This window comes from Mesoplodon bidens, assembly GCF_964165515.1.
Source record: "Mesoplodon bidens genome assembly, chromosome: 2".
NCBI classification, from domain to species: domain Eukaryota; kingdom Metazoa; phylum Chordata; class Mammalia; order Artiodactyla; family Ziphiidae; genus Mesoplodon; species Mesoplodon bidens.
Window position 1 is genome coordinate 51,665,274 of NC_138177.1, and position 19,543 is coordinate 51,684,816.

Sequence of the window (19,543 nt, forward strand, 5' to 3'; positions counted from 1 at the left end):
TTGGAGGGTTATTTCCTGTGACCGTCCCTATTTTCCCACATAGTTTGATCCTGTCACCATCATCATAAAGACAAAGGACTCCCCTAGCACCTGGGGTGCCTTCTCTCCAGTCCTGGGCCTGAGACTCTAGGGGCTTCATCCTGCTCTCTTATCAGAAAAAAAGACTTCCCATGACTCCACCCTCTTCTACCTAATTGATCCTGGAGCTGTGTATTCCTCGCGAGTTGTTCTGGATGTTGATAAACTGAATTACAGAAACTTTGAACTGGGCAGTCAGCCTAGTCAAGGACTGGATTGGGGAGATGGATACTGGAAGACAGGGGAGCCAGGAGGAGCAGATGATGGCACCGGGGGGGTGGGGGAGTAAGAGAAGGCACAGTCTTGGAGACTAGGCCCTGAGATCCTGAGTGGGATCACATGATTACAAATACCCAGTCCAGTCTCTTCCATGATGTCTGTTCTACAGAACCGAAAGGGAGAGAGAAGAAAGCCCAGCACTGCTCTTTTCTGATTTACTTCTCCACAGACCCCCTAGCATTATGAAAGTAGAAGGGTGTCCAGGTCTAAAAGCAACGCGAAACTCCCATTCTGATCATGTTCCCTAACTTTCCTTTCAGAGGAAACAAAGCCTTTCATCACATAATGAAACCAAAGGCTTCTGATGCAGATTTGGTAGAACATGGTGGTGTGGTATGTATGTTTCAAAGTGCAAATGGTGATTCAGATCTGACCACACTGTGATCTCAAGGGCCTGCAGATGGGGACAGAAAGGGTTACAAGATACATTTTAAAAATCAGGCTTTGTTCTTGGAACTCCCAATTAACAGAGAAAATGAGTTGCCCTCCGCCGACCCCCAGCTCTCTCAGCTCCAGGAGCTGGATCGGCTTTACTCCCAGTGAGAGGTTGTGAACGAAATGTGGGGTTGAAAACCCCATATGAAAACCAGTTTGGCCCTCTCGGCTCTTCCTTCATTCTCAGTAAATTCCTCTGGTTACTTCAAATGCCCTTTGTCTGCCCTAGCTGGAGCAAGAACTTGTCCCTAGCACCTGAATTTCTTAATTAGCTTTGGGGGCAGAGGAGACAATGATCCTATGGAACAGAGCTTCTCAAAGCGTGGTCTACACAGAATCAAGGGTAAGGTCTGGGAATCTGCGCTTTTAATAGGCACTCTCTTCTATACACGCTAAAATTTAAGAAGCCCTGGTATAGAACAAAGACAGGTTAGCTACAAAGTGGATGGCAGACTTCAGGGATGGAAATAGGAGTAGGAGGCACTGGAGGCTGACAAATCACTTCCTCTGGGAAACCAGAGCTGCTGTTCTCTGGCCTACAAGACTATGGATGACACCAGAACCATGACACTAGGTGATAACTGACCACTCTTTCTATTTTCCAGGGCCACTGAGACTCATGACTCCAAGCACACATAACCTTGCCCTGGCCACCCACAAACTCAGGTTCTGGCCATTGGACACATGTCTGCCCTGGGGCCCCAGCCTTACGTTTCCTCACAGGCCACATAGAGCTGAGCTAGCAAGGGTCTTCAAAGCTCTAGCCTTTTTTGGCTACTCCTCAATGTTTCTGCTCCCCTACTTCGTCACATGAGCTGTTGCTGAAAGAGGATGTTAACTACACCACGCAGGGACTTCCCTGGCGGTCCAGTGGTTAAGACTTCACCTTCCAACGCAGGGGGTGTGGGTTCGATCCCTGGTTGGGGAGCTAAGATCCCACATACCTCGTGGCCAAAAAGCCAAAACACAAAAAAGAAGCAAAATGGTAACAAATTCAATAAAGACTTTAAAAAAAATGGTCCACATCAAAAAAAATCTTTAGGGAAAAAAAAATAAACCTACACCGCACACTGTGTCAGATGCAGCAGAAATCTATAGAGTGAGAGGCCCTGTTGGGCCCTGATAGACTTCTAGGTCATGGCCACCCTTACCTTTGAACATCCCCCACCCCAGCCCCAAAACACACACATGTCGTATCAATCCATTTAAAAGAGACCCTCATCCCATGTTAAATATGACTCCTTTGATGTAAAAAAAATAAGGGAAATTATTTAAAATTTTTTTGAGTTTTATGATCTATTCTTCATTTTTTTCTTGTGATTCAAGCTTTATTACATTTATATACTGATTTAAGTGCTAAAGAGTTGAATTGCAGTTTACAAGTTGGCTAAGTTTACCTTTTAGAGGCATTTAATAAAACATTTGTTCATTTTGATTTTCCGTTTTCATATTTTGGAACCAAGACTTTTTTCCCACATTGCTAACTTGTCTTGGGTCTTTGAAAGCTTTCAGGGTTTGGAGCCCAGTTTGGCAAGGAGGGATGCTTGGTGGTGGAGGTGTACAGATATTAGAGGGAGGCGATGAGAACCTGAGGTCAGAAGTGAGCCCTTTCTGTCCTCTTCCAGTCTCTCTCCAGTGCTTCCTCTTGGCAGAACATAACCAGAAGCCAGCTGACGAGGGAGCCTGGGAAATGTGGCATATAGATTCCCAGCCCTAGGGTCTTGTGGGAAATTGGCTCCATGCAGTGGAAACCTCCAGTGTGCTCTAGGCAGGCTACAGAGGCCACAGACCAAGAAGGCTCAGAACAAATTATGGAGATCAAATCACAAAGGTTACTGAATCTATTTAAAACATACAGCTAGAACCAAGAGGAAAGAGTTGGGGTAAGTTAACCCACGTGCGATGGGTACAAGCAGGGTGAAAGGACCACACACTCTCTGAATCTTGTGTTTTGCTCCAGTAGTGCAGTTTTGAGGACCAGCACTGAGGTTAAAGGATCAGTAGGTGGAAGATGCTTGGAACCAACATATACTTGCTCTACTGGGAGATGCAAGGGCAAGTTGGTCTGGTGGCAGGTTTATGCACACAGCTCCTAAGTGTTCTTCTGGGCAGCCATCCCTTTTGTCAGCGTTTATGGGGCAGAGCATACAAGGGCCAGAATAATGTCTACCAATAGGTAAACAACTTAGGGATGACCTGGCTGTCAGCCCGAGGAGGCATGCTCTCTACGCTTGGTGACTCATGCCATGATTTTTCTATTCCTTTCTACCTGTAAGCAACACTTTTGTTTGGTCCCTTCTTTTTATAATATATTCAATTTATTCTATTTTTGCATGTCTCACAGATTACAAATTTGCTCCTATTTTTAGCACATGTGACTTCTGCCTATGTCTCACAAACCACTTGCTTACTTATCACCTATAATTAGTACATCTGATGAAATTCACCCATCCTGTCTGCTTTCCTTGTCCTCTGTAGCAGAACTGAATATTCTCACATAATAGAGCAAACACACATTACACCCTGCACTATAGAAAAGAGTATAGAAGCGTGGGGTTGGTACTGATAGATGCAGGGTGAATAACTGTCACTAATCCAGTTTCATGTATTTTTTTATACAGAGAAACACTTACACTTGCCCAGCTCTATTTACTGCATAGTCTATCTTTTCCTTACTCATCTGGAATGCCATTTCTGTTATGTGTCAACACTTCATATATATGTGCCTGTTTCCGGGCTCCCTATTCATTGGTCACCATATGTATCCCAGGGCCTTCAGCATTGCCTCATTTACTGCAGCTTCAAATAAGTCCTGATATGGTTAGGTCAAGTGAAAACTCAAATTTTTCTCAGAAAAGTGGCCTGGCTATTCTCGGCTCTTTACTCTTCCATATAGATTAGAATTTGCTTATCAGATTCCTCCCCAAAATAACCTTTTGGATTTTGATAAAAATTTCCCTGTAGATTAATTTGGAGAGAATGGAATCTTTCCTTCAGTGAAGTTGGCATAGCTCTCCATTGTTTGGTTCTTCTTTAAAGTTTATGATCTTCCCTGTAGTGGTTTTAATTCATCTTTTGTTAGATTTATTCCTAAGTAATTGACATCCTCTAATACTGTTGTAAATAGTATCTTCTATTTAATTATTTTTGTTGCTGGTGTGTGAAATGACAGTTCATTGTTTTATATTAGTCCTCTATTGAGCTACCTTGTTAAATTCTATTATTTCTAAGTATTTGTAGATTCTTTGGGGTTTTCTATGTAAATGATCATATCAACTACAAATAGTGATAATTTTATTTTTTCTTCTCCCTTTGAATTCCTTTTTTTTAAGTTAGTGTATTGGCAAGAACATCTGCTACAAGAATGAAAGATGGGTGATCTTATACATTCTTACCTCATTTCAGATTTTAAAGGGTAATATTCTAATGCTTCCCCACTGAGGACTTACATTTGCTTAATTTTTTAATATGTGCTCTTTATATCATGCTAAAGAAATTCCCTTCTATTCCTAATTTATTAAAAGAGTTCTTTTTCAAATACTGAATGTACGATGTTTTAAAAATATCTACATCTATTGAAGAGAAGTATAGCTTTTCCTCTTTTAATATGGGAGTTTAGTGAATTACATTTATAGGCTTTCTAACATTAAACCAACTTTACATTAAACCCAACTTTGTCATGGCTTATTATCATTTTTATACACTGTAGAATTTAAGTTGCTAATGCAGTCTTCTAGTTATGGCTTTTGTTTCTATATTCATAAATGAAATGGGTCTGTATTTCTTTCTTCATCATTGTGTCATTGTCTGATTTTGGTATTGGGGTTATGAAGTCCTTATAAAGTGAGTTGGAGAATATTTTCTTTTTTTATAGCCCCAGGAAGAGTTTTTGTAAGATTGGGATGATCACATTTTTAAAGATTTGTTAGAACTTTCCTATGAAATCACTTGGGCCTGATATTTAGTGTGGAACCATTGAAAAATACTATTTACATTTTTTCTAATTGTTATAAGAGTTCTCAGTTTTAAAACATTTCCTCTTGAGTAAACTGTTATTTTCCTAGGAATTTATTTATTTACTAAAGTTTTCAAATTATTATTGATAAAATTCCTTTTATCTTGTTAATCAGTACTTTAATATTTAGAGTGTATCTTCTTTTTCATTCATATCATCACTTGTTTGTGAATAATTTGTTACAAAAATTTAAATTACAAAAGTTTTCAAATTGCATATATATATATATATATATATATATATATATATATATATATATATATTTCAAGTGGGGTTGGAGAGTATTCTTATGTTGGGATAACATCCCTCTCTTGCACTTGAGTAGGTGGGGCTGTTCCTTAGAGAAGAGTGAGCTTGAGCTGATCAACCAGTGCAGAGGCACAAGATAATCTGCTGGCATCTTTCATAGGCCCCTTGGGATATAATTAAAGGTAAAAATGTAATGATGTTCAGTAAAGAGGCATAAAATGCAATGCTTTATTTCTCCCTCCCTTCGATGTTGGCCCAGGGCTGCCATCCCAGTTTTGCTTCCTAAGAGACAGGCTTCTCAGTAAGAGAGAAGGACATGATGTTTCATCTAGACTTGCACATAATCCACAGCTTTTCTGTGCATTGCTATAGCTATTAAGAGCTGGTGATGTGACATGTAAGTGAGGAAAAAGCACATCACGGTGTGATGCTATTTTGTTGTGGGAAGGAAAAAAGTTCAGGGTGTGAGGGGATAACATGCATCACATACATACTTAGTGCTCATCTCTGGGTGGTAGAGTTAGGGGCAAATGTCACTTTTTCTTCTTCACTTCTGTGTGCAGCATGGACCTTATTTTATTTTACAATACCTGTGCATTACTTTTACAAACAAAAATAACAAATAAAGCTATTTTCATTGTGAAAAGGAAAAGGCTGCGGCGATTATTAATTATTATAGTTCTTTTCTTAAGATTTGTTAGGACCTGGGTCGTCTGAGGGAGCAGCCTCGCCATAGCTGAAAACAGCTTAGCTAAAAGAGTGGATATGTCAGTGATGAGGGCAACTTGGGTAAAGAATTTTTAAGCCCTGGGAAGCAGCTTTCTGAGAATGGGTCAGAAATCCATGGTCTGTGAATGTGAGTGTGTCTGTACTTCTGATATTGCCTCTGCTTATTTCCCATCTGTCTCTTCTAGACTTTCAATAAATCTTCCTGCAAGTGCAGGCCTATCTCAGCTTCGCTCATGAGTGCTACCAGACAACATTTATATTTCCATTAAAGCCAGAGTACCAAAGCGGGTCCAGGCTACCCTGGGGGTTGGGGTGTAATGGATTCAAGGAAATTCCAACATGAAGGATTTATTTGGAGTGACAAAAGTGGAGCTACTTGGCAAACTGTGTTTCCTCATTTGGAAATTCTCTCTCTGGTGCTACCTAAAGGTAGGAGCAGGGAAGCAATTTCCTTCACTAGAGGGTCCAAGAATTGCCTCAAGGGGCTGGAATCATCTTGCACCCGATACTGCATCTAACTCATGGGCCAACAGGCTGTAAAATCCAGGAACCTATCAGTCTTTGTCTTTGGAAACCCAAATGGACAGTTTTAATGACATACATTTGTTGGAGGCCAAAACAGAGAGGGTGGTTATTTTTAACCTGGGGCAGGAAAATGTGGCTGGAAAGGAAACATCTGTCCCAAACTATTGACTATTGCACTTTATATAGCGGTCTTTTCTGTCTTGAAATCATCACATAAAGTAAGGTGGTTGGTCGGGGTCTGACTCTGGGAACATTCCTCCCTTCTCCCTTTTCCCACTGCTTATCTTCTGAGTGAGGCTTATGCCTCGAAGAGACCAACTTGGAGGCAGAGGGTGGGGGAATGGGTCAAGGACTGCCCAATTCCTGTGAATTTTTTGGACCCCTCCTAGTCTGACATCTTCATGCAAGATGGCCTGCCCTTTAGGGTACAAGTTTTGCAGACTCCCCATTTGGGGGGTCACTGGAGGTCTCACGCTGGGAGAATCAGACCTCTGAGTGCCAGAACACTTTCCTTGGCTGTTCTGACTTCTGGTCTCTGAGCAGAAAAGTCGTTCTTTCTTCCGGGGCAGCAAAATCATTCCCTTTCCTTCAAGACATGGCAGCCTCCTGTGTGTCTGGCTGGGGAAGGAAAGGGGCAAGTGTGCCCACAAAGTTGCAGGGACATATTTTTGTCTCAGCAGAAGCGTTTTCCATCATTTCTGAGCACACAGAGCAAGGCCAAATGTACCCACAGAGCCTCAGGGTGGATTATGTGATGGAAGCAGAGGGGCAACATGTAGTGCTCTGGTCGAGCGCTGCACGGACCAGCAGCGCTGTTTACACAGACCGTAGGGACGTAAATGGCTCCTCCAGGAGTGGCTGGCAGTGGAGAAGGGGAGGAGCAAGACCAAGTGTGTAGTTGGTTGAGGGGTTCCCAGCCTTTGGTCTTGGAAAGCTAACCAGAATAGTGCTGCTGTGTTCTTTCATTCCCTCCTCTCTCTGTCTCTGTCTGTCTCTCTCAATTCCTTCCTGTTTTCAGCCAAAGACTGGACCTGGAGAGAAACAATTGTGTTTTCCAGATCGAGTAGACAGTTGCTAGGAGAAATGACAAGGGAAGAACAAGAATAAAAGAGCCTACATGAATCCACTCCTTCCCTCTGCTGGTGCAGTCCCAGCAGAGCAGTGTCAGAGCAGCAGGGCTTGGAGGGTGTGAAACAGGATTGCCAAATTGCATGAGTCTCTAAAAAGATCCATATGTCTGGGCTGCACCAAGCTTCTGAGCTCAGGGAGGGGCCGATAACATCATCTGCTGGATGGGTGTACAGTTCTCTTCCTTTGGGGAGGATTGGATGTCAGTTTGACTAGAGGCTGTTAGACTCGTCATGACCCAGGTTGGGAACTCAGGGTGCAAGTGTTTGGGGTAAGGAGGAAGGGAGAGGGACAGATAATAGAATAAATAGGAAAGGTAAAGTTTCTAAGCTAGAGTCTGTGAAACATTTAGTAGGAAAAGAGTTTGGAAACCCCAGCATATTGATTTTTCTTTAAAATTTTTTCTCATGCCAGGAGAGTTTTGGGGGAGCCACTGTGCAGATGGATGTCAGGCCATTTGCCTGCTTTGTGGGAAGTCTAGATGCTTATTCCCACAACTCGCCCTCCAGAGCCAAGGAAGAGTCACTCTCTTCCTCCTCACGTCTTTAACCTCCAAACTATAGCTTCCTTTGGGGTAGGGGGTAGCAGATGGTACACAGCTGTGGGACACATCTGGTCTTGCAGGGATCAGAGGAAGGCACAAAGGCCGGTTGGAATCCCAGTGGCTACCCTGGAGGCATGGCTCCAAACATTTGGGGTGGTACCCCGACACTCTACCCAGATCCCATCTTGGACAGACTTCATGTTTTTCCTTAGACCTCCACGCCTCTTCTCCACTCTGGCTTCAACTGCCTCAGACAGAGATGATTTTGTGAGAGTGGCCAGCAGCTGCTTCCCAGATGTGTGTTTTCTCCAGAGATGGCCATATCCAAACGGAAGAACTTTGAGAAGTTTCATTGGGGACAGTAGGGTTGGGGCCTGGGAGATTACTCTGAGCATGTATTGACCTAGGAGAGCTAGCCCAGCAACCGTCTGAAGACCCCAGAGTGAAGCCAGAGGATTAGAACTGGAGAAAGAGTGAGAAGGTCCTGAAGTGTTGGTGATCTTACCATAATTTTCTTCAGTTTACTGAGGGCTTGTGAAAATGTTGCAGAGAGCCCGCGTCTTCTGACTGGCATCTAGAAGCCTTAGCCCAGTCTCAGAGCTCCTACAGCCTATGACCCCACCCAACACTGGTTAGATGTTCAGACCCTAAACATCCAGGTGGACCTGAACGAATCCCTGACCCTCTGTGGGGCTCAGTCCTGGCATCTGTAGAGTGACAGGGTTCAGTGAAGGAACCAAGGCACCTCCTGGCTCTAACTGTGCCCAGAAGCTTCCCTCTAAGAGGGAGGCTGAGCCATGCCTGCTGCTGAGGGAAATGAGGGGGTGGCCTGTGTCTGAGCCGTAAGCTGCTGCTGGGTAGGGGGAGCATGGGGGTCATTTCCTTGTGTGAGGGGCAGCCAAGGGAGAGAGAGGAAGCAGCCAGAGTGGGTGGCCAATTCCTGTCTCTGACCCTTGGGGCAGTGCCTGAAGCTCCTGCCAGGCTCCCACACCTTGGCTAAGAATAGTGCAGCTCCTTCCTGCTGGCCTTCAGGCCTCCGGAGCCCAGAGGAAAGAGAGCTGGACTATATAACCTCAGGCTGGGCTGTCCCTTCCGGTGATTCTCTCGGGAGATCAAAGGACCGCTGGGATTGCAGTTCTAGTTTCTGATACTATTACCTAATCATAGTGCTCTGGTGTGTGGGGACGGTGGTAGTCAGGCCACCGCTGAAGGCTGGTGGGAAGCAGCAGGTCTGGAACCTGAAAACTAACAATTCTAGGTGCAAAGGGTTGGAAGGATGTGCACTTGGGGGCACAGAAGGTTATCAGGGGTCTTCAAGGTGAGCTAAGGTTACAGTAGAGAGTGTCTTAAGTGTCTTAGAGTGACTAAGACCCTGAGGGAAAAGGCCTCCTGGTTCTGAGTGATGAGGACCAAAGTGGGCCCTGGGCACCCACGTGGATACCCAGCTCCAAATCTGGCTGAAGCAGTTGACCTGAAGACCACACTCTGAGAAACAACCAATGACCAATGGCTTACCAGTCCAGAAAACAGTTCCCTGCATGACGGGCTGGCCCTGTTTTGGCTCCTGAAGTAACTTCAGGACCATCACTAGATCCCGGTGACTAGGGGGACCATATAATATAGCATCCAAACATGAGTGTTTTTGACAGTGAAAGAGGATGTTGTTAATAACTACGCCAGGTGAGCAAGCATAATGGAAACTGTCCCTCAAAAAGCAGACATCTGGTTGCTCTAACCACCAGACATTGCTGTGTCTCCATGCTCTTCTCTCTCTAGATTTCTCAATAAGAAGAGTTGAGATGGAATACATAAAAGAGACCTTTAGAAACTAAGGGACCACAGAAATCTGGGGATTATGATCAAGCTTCTCTGTTTTTCACAGGTCCTGTCCTTCATAAATCATGTGGAGGTTAATTATAGCCACAGAGAAGCTGGGCTCTGAAGCTGCGAAAGAAAGGAGAACTTTCTCAGGAAGTCCATTGCTTGGCTGGGGCGGGGGGCTGCCTGATGGAGAGATAAGCTTCACCGACAAGCCAAGGGCAGCAGCTTTGTGCTATGGTTTTCTGCAGCTGAAACCCTGGGCTTGTAGCAAACCCCAGAGAAAACCCCTGCATCTTCTTTTACTGCAAAATAACCTCAGCTCCCAGTGAAGTGCCCATATCTATACAACTCACTTGAACCGACAGGTCAATTTGTTGATTCATTAACGAGCATGTAAGGAACAAATCATATGTTACATGCCAGCTTCTGTGTTAGTTTCTAGAGATGTAAAAACAGAGCAATAGTCCCACCTGTTAAGGAACTCTCAATCTAGCAGGGGAAACAGAGGACCAAATAATTTGCGGAGTGATGGAGTAATACTGCTTTGGTAGAGAAACCTGTCCCAAGAGCCTCTTTCTCAGAATCACTGAAGACGTTCACAACCTCCCTTTAAACAGATAGCAAAATCCTTGCTAATACGATGATGAAATTTACTGAGGGGCATTTTGGAGCATTTGTTAGGAGTGCAGGGTTTGGAGCCAGTCAGACCTGGATTTGGATTCTGCCTCTGCTGACTCACAAATTACGCACTCTTCAGCAAGTTTTCTCCAGGCAGATAGTAGCAGTGCCTACTTCATCAAACAGTAGGCCTAAAACTTTAACGTGTACACAAATCACCTGGGGGACGTGTTCAAATGTACATTCACATTCAAGAGGTCCGGGCTGGGGCCCGAGATTCTGCATTTCTAATAAGCTCCCAGGTGATACTGATGCCGCTGTTCTGGGAACCACACTCTGAGTGGCAAGGGCATAGAATGCTAAAAGATCAAGTAAGTGTGGAGCACAGTGCTGACAAATGGTAAGTGCTCAAGAAATATGCCCTATTACTAGTCAAGTGAAATACTAAAATGTTCATTGATCTTCATTTAGGTATCTCCCCATATATGACATATTATCATAATCTAAAAGAAAATTTCTTAAGTCAGGGAAACACTCCCTGTTCTATCTCTTGGGTACCACATGAGGCCAGTCCTCTACACAGTCTATGCCAATGGGAAAATTCCAGAAGAGAGGAATGGAAGGTTTAGAATTTGTCTCTAATGTCATCCCCAAATCCTCCTGATGTGAAGGGTGATGGGAAATCTTGTGGCGCTGCCACGTCTCTCCTGCAGAATGGATCTAACTATGCACGCTGCAGAGGTATCCCTCTCAGACCCAATACTAACAGTAAAGAGAGAAACAAGCATGCGGATATCAAAAACATGATTAAAGTCTAGACATTTTTATAAACTTTGGTGCTTTTAAGATATGGCCCCAAATTTGTTGACACTCCTACCATTGAGAGCAGGCTCTAGGTCCCTTCCCATTAAAGCTGAGCTAGCTTGTGACTCCTTCCACCAATAGAGTATGATGGAACGGCTGCTGTGTGACTTCTGAGACTGGATCAGAAAGGGCCCTGCAGCTTCCTCCTGTTTCTCTGGGATGCTTGCTCTCCTGACATGCTCCCTCTCTTGGAAGCCAGCTGCCACAAGCCACAAGGAGAGGCCCGATCTAGGCTCTCTGGTTGACAGCCTCAGTGGAGCCCCGCCTGTCAGTCAGGCACCAGATCTATAAACGGAGTGTCCAGACACTCCAGTCTTCCGAACTGAGGCCCCCGGCCTGGTGGAGCAGAGACAAGACCTTTGGGCCGAGCCCTGACCCACAGAATTCACGAATATAATAAAATACTTGTTTTATGCCAACGGGTTCTGGGGCAATAAATAATTTCAACTGTATATATATATATATTTTTAATTAATTAATTTTTTTGGCTGTGTTGGGTCTTCATTGCTGCACGTGGGCTTTCTCCAGTTGTGGCGAGCGGGGGCTACTCTTTGTTGCAGTGCATGGGCTTCTCATTGTGGTGGCTTCTCTTTGTTGTGGAGCACGGGCTCTAGGTGCACGGGCTTCAGTAGCTGTGGCTCACGGGCTCAATAGTTGTGGCTCATGGGCTCTAGAGTGCAGGTTCAGTAATTGTGGCGCATGGGCTTTGTGGCTCCGTGGCATGTGGGATCTTCCTGGACCAGGGCACGAACCTGTGTCCCCTGCATTGGCAGGCGGATTCTTAACCACTGCACCACCAGGGAAGCCCCTAAAATAAATTTTTATTTAGAATAAGAAAATATAGATAAGGTGTTTAAAAATGAAAGTTTATCTTGAACCCTAGGTAGTAAATATTGTTTTATATAAAGTTAATAATTCATTTGGTTTTAAAAAGTAAACATCAAATCTCTAACAAATTAAATTTAAATCCCATGATTAACTATTATGTCACTAGACGAGGAAGAGTAAATAGTGGGGAAAAAAATCAAGCTTTGGGGCTTCCCTGGTGGCGCAGTGGTTGAGAGTCCGCCTGCCGATGCACGGGACACGGGTTCGTGCCCCGGTCCGGGAGGATCCCACATGCCGTGGAGCAGCTGGGCCCGTGAGCCATGGCCGCTGAGCCTCCGCGTCCGGAGCCTGTGCTCCGCAACGGGAGAGGCCACAACAGTGAGAGGCCCGCGTACTACAAAAAAAAAAAAAATCAAGCTTTGGAATCTGGATTTGAATTCCAAATTAAAAACTTGCCAGTTGTGTGGAAGACAGATAGGTTTACTTTTCTATGTCTCATATTAATAATATATTAAATATTTATATCACTTAGTAATATAGTAAATGGGATAATAATAAAATGAGAAACTAAGCAATCTGTGGTGGGGAAGACAGGAAGGTTTCTGATGAAACTGCTCCCTAAGTTAATCCTTAAAATGACTAAGAATAACTAGGTTAGATATTCTCAGACTTCAGAATTTCAAAAATTTCTGAAAAATTTTGGGGTAGATTTAGGGGGCAAAAGACTTCAAAAAAAGCAATTTTCTAAAATGTGTGTGAAAATTCGAAGAGGCAATAATAGACAAGCCAATCTTAAAAAGAAATAAAGCTGGAGACCTTATGTTAGTCTAGATCAAGATGAATTATAAAGATACAGTAATTAAGATAGTGTGGTTTTGGAACAAGGTTGGAACAGATAGAGAGTTCAGAAATACTCCCACACGCATTTGGTCTCCTGATTTATGACAAAGGTTACAACTCAGAGGTTGTGAAGAATACAGCAGCAGAATAGAGAGGTGTGAGAACCAGGAAAGTAGAGCATCACAGAATCAAGGGACGAAAGAGCTTCAGGGAGGAGGAAGAGATCAGCAGCGTCAAGGACAGCAGAGGTCTATTAAACTGGAAGGTTATTTTGAATTTGACTTTTAAGCAATTGTTGAGACCAGAGTGTGAGCTCTTCTGCCAAAGTGGACAGGAACCGGATTGCAGTGGTTTGCAGAGTGAGGGGAAGTGATGGGTTAAAGAAAGGAAGTACAGGCTGCTCTTCCAAGAACTCTGGTAAGAGGGGAGGCAAGGAATTCACAGCAGGTAACCGTGATAGGAATTCATTTTTTAATTTATTAAGGATAGCGGAGGCTTGAGTATGTTTATAAGCTAAGGAGATGGTGAAAGTTGAGAGGAAAAATTAGAACATACATCCCATTGAAGATATATTACATTGATAGAGGAAATTCAGTGTACTTCTGGGGAGAAAAGAAGATTAAGAGTTGAGAATAACACATGGATAAACTACATTTTATGAGTCTTTAAATGTCTCCAGAAACTATTACATTAACTTTTCAGTTTAAAATAGGCCAATTCTTGGACATCCTCAGTTATATCTCAAAGGCCTTTTAACTGCTTAAAAATATATTTTGAAATATTTCAGGCATAAAAAAGGCTATAAAGAGTAATGTAAGGAACCTGTGAGCCTCCACTCACCCTAGGAAATAGAACATTATTAATACAGTTGAATACCCCCTTTTGTACCATTTGTGTGTATGTGTATGTGTGAATGTAACTGTGAGTTTTAATACATTGCTGGCTTCTGTTTGCTAGCATTTTGCCTTGAATTTTGCACCTCTGTTTAGCAATAGGTTAATATGTTATTATTCTTTTTCTTACTGTCCTGGTATACTTTTGCTTTAAAGTTGTATTAAAAATGTATAGTAAGTTGGTTAGTATTGCTGCCTCTTTGTTTATTATCTGGAAGTGTTTGTATAAAATTAGAATTTTTTGCTTCTTAACTGCTGTACAGAACTCACCCTAAAATGTCTGAGTCTTGTGAGTGATACTGAGTATGTGCGGGGGTCAATTTTTAATGATTCATTCAATTTACTTAATAGTTAGAGTCGTGTGCTGATTTCCTAGTTCTTCTTGAGTCAGTTTTGGTATGTAATATTTTCCTTTTCATCTGTTTTTAAACTTAAGGGGATATAATTGTTCTTATTATTCTCTTAATATTTTAAATTATCTCATATCCATAGTTATGAATGATTTTTAAATCTTAATATTATTTTCCTTCTTTCTTTTATAAAAAATAAATCTAGTCAGTTTTAAGATTTTCAGAAATACCCACTTTTGGCTTTGTGTGCATTCTGTTGTTTTTTTGTAATTTTTTAATACTCTTAGCTCATTAATTTCCATTCTTTCTTATGTTCTAAATAAACATAAAAATCTGTAAAATTCTCAGTAATGACAACTTTGCTCCTTACATATATCTTGATATATACTATTTTATTGTCCTTTGAATTTATGCATTTTCCAATTTCTACCTTGGTTTGTTTTTTGATCCATGGAATTTTCAGAAGTTTGTTTTAGAATTTTTCAAACATTTTGGGTTTGTTATGTTATTTTAAAAATAATACACGTAATTCCATTTCAGTCAGAAAACATAGTGTCAATGATATGACAGGTTTCCCACGTACAGAGATTTGCTTACCAGCCTAATGATACAAATTTAATTTTCATAAGTGTTCCATGTGTGCTTGAGCACAATGTGTATTTGCCAAGGGTTGGATTCAGAGTTCTACATACAGCCTTTGGAATAAGTGTGTTAATTATGTCATTCAATTCTTTTATTTCTAGCTAATTTTCTTACTGCTTGATTGTTTTTGGAGGGAACTGTACTAAAATTTTCCACTGGGTAGGTGAATTTTGCTCTTTTTGTAGTTCTATCAGTTTCTGCTTTATATATTTGAAATTATATTATTAGATATAGAAAAGAATAGAATTTTTATATTTTCATGGTGAATGAAACATTTAATCTATTTAATCTTTAGTAATGCTTTTTGTATTGAAGTGTGTTTTGCCTGATATTAAGGTAGCTACATGAGCTTTCTTTTTATTAATATTTGCCTGAAAGGTTTTTCTTCAGCCTTTTACTTTTGACATATCTCTGTCTTTACTTTAAGGTGTGCCTTTTGTAAACAGTATAAAGCTGAATTTTCTTAAGTCCATTTTAATAACCTCTGCCCTTTAGTTGGTAAGTTTTCAGTCCACTTACATTTGTTATGATTTATTTCTATCATCTTATTTTGTGTTTTCTATTTGTACTACTTTTTCTTTTTCTTTTTTTTCTCATTCTTTTAGATTGGTCGTTTTTCTTAATTCAATTTTTTTTTTTTTCTTGTACTAATCCTAAACTTGAATCTGCTCCTGTCTGGACTGGCTGCCCCCAGTGCCTGAAGCACAGCTCTCCTACTAGGCTCTCCCTTCACCGTCACCCCAGGGATTCTCTTGTCCTCTACTGTGCTGGATTCCCTGTTTCCTGTGCCCCATCTCCCTCTTTCTTAGTTTACTCCCTCGTTTGTAACAGGTACATTCTTCACCAGCTTTCTGAGAATCGACATACTAGAGGCAAACTTTTTCATACCTTTTATGTTTGAAATTGTCATTATTCCACTCTCACACTTAGTTTAGCTACAAATAGAATTATTGATTGTAAACTGGTTTCCTTTATAATTTTGAAGGCACTGCTCCATTGTCATTTAGCTCCCAGCGTTGCAGTTAAGAAATTCAAAGTTATTCCAATTCCCAATCTTCGGATGTAACATGTTTTCTCCCTGGAAACTTGTAGGATATTTTCTTCGTTCCTTATACTCTGAGAAGCCTTAATGTACCTTTTGTGGGCTATGTTCAGCTATAATGCTGGGTTCTCAATAAGTCCTTTCTCTCTGGAAACATGTAACATCCATTTAGGGAAAATATCTTGAATTATTTTGTTCTTTCGATGTTGGACTTTGAAACAAGTCCTCTGGCTTTATCCTTTCAATAATATTTTCCATCTCATGTTTTTAATCTATTCTGCGTGATTTTCAACTCTTTTATTACATTTTTAATTTCTACTAGAATTCTTTTTAATTTCCAGTGTACTTTTTAATTTGTTTTCTAAATGTTGTTTCTTTTTTTCTTTTTTCTTTTTGTTTTTTGGCATTTTATTTTGTTTTATGGGCATAATGTCTTCTCTTATTTCTCTGAGGATATAGGGGATTGTTCTTTTTTATTTTCTTAAATTTTCTTCTTCCTGCATGGTCTCCATTTCCTCCAAGTTGCTTTTTTTTTTCTTCCTGTTTGTTTATTTGGTTTTTTGTTTTGGTTTATGTCATTCATGGCAGAGGCTTTCTTTGCTATCTGATATGAGTGAGGCACCAGCAAGCTGATTGTAAGCTGTGAGAGAGAGGGTTTGGTTTGTCAACTGTGGTCTGTACTGTGGGAGTGTTCTGGCTGGGATGTATCGTTGGAGAACCCAAAAGATACTGGCATCAGTAGCTTCAGACCTTCCATCTTGTGTTTGTCAGAGGCCCCAGAAGATTTTCCATCCTCCTGCCTAGAGTGTTTAGTCCTAGCTACCTGCAACTTGGAAACTAGTGGGAGAAGTGAGCTGGGTGAGCATTCCAGCATTCAATTCGTGCCACTATTTTCAGAATGATTCACTTGTCCTGAACAAGGGCTGGTGTCTGACAGTCTAGAGACTCTTTGTTTTATATCCTTCAGTCATCAAATCTCCAGGCATCTTGCTGTGGTTTAGAAGGGGCAGTCTCTCATGGTATGGTAGGATGGGACAAGGGGGGCAGGATAAAAATTTGGGAATCTTTAAATTTGGGGCTGCTTCTTCAACCAAATTGATCTTCAACCAATCATTTCATTTTTAAAAACTCTACTTTATGTATAGTAGTTTGTATTTGTTAATCCCATACCACTAATTTGTCCCTCCTCCCTCCCTCCCTCTCCCCTTTGGTAACCATAAGTTTGTTTTCTGTGTCTGTGAGTCTGTTTCTGTTTTGTATATACATTCATTTGTACTATGTTTTTAGAGTCCATATATGAGCAATATCGTATAGTATTTGTTTTTCTCTGTCTGACTTATTTCACTAAGCATAATATTCTCTAGGTCCATCCACATTGCTGAAATGGAAATATTTCATTCTTTTTTATGGCTGAGTAATATTCCATTGTGTATATATACATATAACACATCTTCTTAATCCAGTCATCTGTTGACGGGCACTTGGGCTGCTTCCATGTCTTGACTATAGTAAAGAGTGCTGCTATGAACATTGGGGTGCACATATCTTTTGAATTAGAGTTTTTGCTTTTTGTAAATATATACACAGGAGTGGGATTGCTGGATTGTATGTTAGTTCTATTTTTGTTTTTTTAAAGAAACCTCCATACTGTTTTCCATAGTGGCTACATCAATTTGCATTCCATTAGCAGTGTACAAGAGTTCCTTTTTCTCCACATCCTCTCCTACATTTGTTATTTGTAGACTTTTTGATGATAGCCATTCTGACAGATGTGAGGTGATACCTCATTGTGGTTTTGATTTGTGTTTCTCTAATGATTAACGATGTTGAATATCTTTTCATGTGCCTGTCAACCATCTGTATGTCTTCTTTGGAAAAAATATCTATTCAAGTCTTCTGCCCTTTTTTGATTGGGTTGCTTGCTTTTTTGATGTTGAGTTGTATGAGCTGTTTATATATTTTGGATGTCAACCCCTTGTTGGTCACATGGTTTGGAAGTATTTTCTCCCAGTCTGTAGGTTATCTTTTTGTTCTGTTGATGGTTTTCTTTGCTGTGCAAAAGATTTTAAGTTTAATTAGGTCTCACTTGTTTATCTTTGCCTTTATTTCTTTTGCCTTGGGAGACTGACCTAAGAAAATATTACTACAATTTATGTCAAAGAGTGTTTCACCTATGTTTTATGGCGTCATGTCTTACATTTAGGTTTTTACACCATTTTGAGTTTATTTTTGTATATGGTGTGAGGGAATGTTCTAATTTCGGTGTTTTATGTGTAGCTGTTTAGCCTTCCCATTTGTTGAAGAGACTGTCTTTTCTCCTTTGTATATTCTTGCCTCCTTTGTTGTAGATTAATTGACTATAGGTGCATGGGTTTATTTCTGGGCTGTCTATTCTGTTCCATTGATCTATGAGTTTGTTTTTGTGCCAATACCACACTGTTTTGATTACTATAGCTTTGTAGTATAGTCTGAAGCCTGGGAGGATTATACCTCCAGCTTTGCTCTTTTTTCTCAGGATTGCTTTGGCAATTTGGGGTCTTTTGTGTTTCCATATAAATTTTAAGATTTTTGTTCTAGTTCTGAGAAAAATATCCTGGGTATTTTGATAGGGATTGCATTAAATCTGCAGATTGCTTTGGGTAGTATGACCATTTTAATAATATTGATTCTTCCAATCCAAGAGCACGGGATAGCTTTCCATTTCTTTGAATCATCTTCAGTTTCCTTTATTAATGTTTTATGATTTTCAGCCTATAGATATTTACCTCACTGGTTAAGTTTATTCCTAGGTATTTTTAACTTCTACTTTACCCTGCACTTCCTTGAGATTTTGCACACCAATTCTGAGCTTTTGGAGGCTTTTTGAAGTAAAAATTCTGTTGTTTCTCAGTTTTCCTTAAGGCTGGTTTAGGACTCAGTCTTCTAAGGATCTCCTAGTCAATTGCCACTTTTCCATATGTTTTCAAACTTCCAATATTTTACCATTACTGATTCTTTCCTTCACTCATTGTTCTTGTAGTTTGTTCATTAAAAATTTTCTTTGTTCTAATTTTAGTTGAGCTTCAAAAAGGTTACCAGTAAATGATGTATTCATCCTCCATATACACCCAGGAGTAGAGTACATTTTTTCTGATTCTCCTTCACCAAGAAAAGAGCCTTTATGTTTCCACCAACAGTGCTTTCCAGGGGTCTCATTTCCAGTCCCACATTGAGGGGAGACTTGGCAATGTGGTGGGAACTTGGTGATTGGAAAGAAACATTTCAATACAACATGAAAAGAAATGGGAAGTTGATGTTTCCTCAGCCAGAAGCTATTATGATTAAATAGTGTTTTGCTAGAAAATTCTGAGAGCTTTGTGCTGACCACTGGAACAGGGAGGGATAGGGAAAGCTAGAGATAAAGAAACCAGCTAGGAACAGCCACAATGGTCCATGGACCAGCTATGGCTTCCACACTCATTTTTTTTTTCTTTTAGGGAGAGAAGAGTTTATAAAGATATCAAAAATTTCAAATGAATTTAAAAAAAAATTATTTAGGATTCCAACTTTATTTCAACAGCACAAGACTGCTTTGAAGTTCTGTTTGGAAATTATCTAGAATAATATATTTGCCAAATATCTCTAACTAACATAAAAATATTAAGTTCTTTGTAGTTTAAAAGA